Below are 2,500 nucleotides of genomic sequence, written 5' to 3' on the forward strand. Positions count from 1 at the left end.
TACGTCAAGGGGACACGCTGACGAAACAGCGCTGGTTTAGACACGGTGGGTGCAGTGTTGGAATCGGCAGCGCCGACGAAATCGGCAAAGTCGGCAGAATCGGCAGCGGGTGCTGGCGATGAGTCTGGACGATTTATAGTCCAGGGCTTGATGGAAAAGACTGTTGGTCCAGACAATGGGGCAGTGGCAGCGCGGATTTGTGCAGCTGCAGGTTCGTCGGGGAAAATCGGCAGCGCAGATTTTTCGACGAACAGGGGCTGGGCGCTGGACTGGCCGGGCCAGGCAGGAAAATTCGTCAGGGGGCCACGCTGACGAAAACAGGGGCTGCGGAGTGGAAAATCGGCAGCGCAGATTTTTCGACGAACAGGGGCTGGACCGGCCGGGCCAGGCAGGAAAATTCGTCAGGGGGGCACGCTGACGAAAAGAGGGGCTGCCGCGTGGAAAATCGGCAGCGCAGATTTTTCGACGAACAGGGGCTGGACCGGCCGGGCCAGGCAGGAAAATTCGTCAGGGGGGCACGCTGACGAAAAGAGGGGCTGCCGCGTGGAAAATCGGCAGCGCAGATTTTTCGACGAACAGGGGCTGGACCGGCCGGGCCAGGCAGGAAAATTCGTCAGGGGGGCACGCTGACGAAAAGAGGGGCTGCCGCGTGGAAAATCGGCAGCGCAGATTTTTCGACGAACATTCGTCAGGGGGGCACGCTGAGGAAAACAGGGGCTGCCGCGTGGAAAATCGGCAGCGCAGATTTTTCGACGAACAGGGGCTGGATGCTGGACCGGCCGGGCCAGGCAGGAAAATTCGTCAGGGGGGCACGCTGACGAAAAGAGGGGCTGCCGCGTGGAAAATCGGCAGCGCAGATTTTTCGACGAACAGGGGCTGGACTGGCCGGGCCAGGCAGGAAAATTCGTCAGGGGGGCACGCTGACGAAAAGAGGGGCTGCCGCGTGGAAAATCGGCAGCGCAGATTTTTCGACGAACAGGGGCTGGACTGGCCGGGCCAGGCAGGAAAATTCGTCAGGGGGCACGCTGACGAAAAGAGGGGCTGCCGCGTGGAAAATCGGCAGCGCAGATTTTTCGACGAACAGGGGCTGGACGCTGGACTGGGCCAGGCAGGAAAATTCGTCAGGGGGGCACGCTGACGAAAACAGGGGCTGCCGCGTGGAATGGCAGCCTACACGCAGATGCGAATTCGGCAGCGCACGATGGCTTGAGCAGGTCATGGGTTCGACTTGGCGCGATCTGAAACCTGGACGAGGGACTGTCGACGCTGGACGAGCCAGCGCGGTGGCCTGTCGTGCCCCGTTCAGGGGGGGCCTGCCGCGGAGACAGCCCTCGCGGGCTCGACAGCGCAGGCCAGCGTCCCCGACGTCGCTGGCCGCGGCAGGCGAGCTGCCGGGGTTCCCGCATTCCTACAAGAAAACGTCGTGCTTTCCACATGAAACCAATCCAGTAAAATCAGCCATATTTTTATGAGGCTGCCCACTGAATTTGGGGTCATTCCGGGCCGGTTCCTAGTTTTGCGGATTTACTCGATTTCTAATGGTAGGAAAATTAAAACAAATACTTCCCGACCTCGAAAAATTCTGGGAAAATTAATGAAGGTGGATTGGATTTTTGCCAACCTCTGTGCAAAATTTCAGCTCAAAATACCAAGAAATGAATTTTTTAGAGGGGGGGTGACAGCTGGGACCTAGTAGTGTCTCCCCCTGCCAGAGCTGCAATGACACTTATTGCTCTTTAGGGAGCCACCAGGCCGGCGCCCCTCAAAGACCACACGCGCGCACGCGCCCGCCCGCGCTGGGCGCTGGGGCGCTGGGGCCTGAGGGCCTGGGGCCCTTGGGGGCCCTTGGGCGCGCGCGCGCGGCCCCCGCAGCCATGCCGCGCTGCGCGACGCGCGGACAGCCCCTGCTGGCTTGCTCTCTCGCCCGCGGGGGGGCTGCCTTCGGGCCCTGGCCCCCCGCGTTCTGGCCTGCCCCCTGCGTGGGAGAGGCTAGGTGCTGCAGGGGCCAGCCCGACGTCGCTGGCCGCGGCAGGCGACAGCCCGACATCGCTGGCCGCGGCAGGGGCCAGCCCGACGTCGCTGGCCGCGGCAGGCGACAGCCCCTGCTGGCTTGCTCTCTCGCCCGCGGGGGGGCTGCCTTCGGGCCCTGGCCCCCCGCGTTCTGGCCTGCCCCCCGCGTGGGAGAGGCTAGGCGCTGCAGGGGCCAGCCCGACGTCGCTGGCCGCGGCAGGCGACAGCCCCTGCTGGCTTGCTCTCTCGCCCGCGGGGGGGCTGCCTTCGGGCCCTGGCCCCCCGCGTTCTGGCCTGCCCCCCGCGTGGGAGAGGCTAGGCGCTGCAGGGGCCAGCCCGACGTCGCTGGCCGCGGCAGGCGAGCCGTCGGGGTTCCCGCATTCCTACAACAAAACGTCGTGCTTTCCACATGAAATCAATCCAGTAAAATCAGCCATATTTTTATGAGGCTGCCCACTGAATTTGGGGTCATTCCGAGCCGGTTCCTATT

The sequence above is a fragment of the Populus nigra genome, chromosome 2 (assembly GCF_951802175.1).
Source record: "Populus nigra chromosome 2, ddPopNigr1.1, whole genome shotgun sequence".
NCBI lineage: Eukaryota > Viridiplantae > Streptophyta > Magnoliopsida > Malpighiales > Salicaceae > Populus > Populus nigra.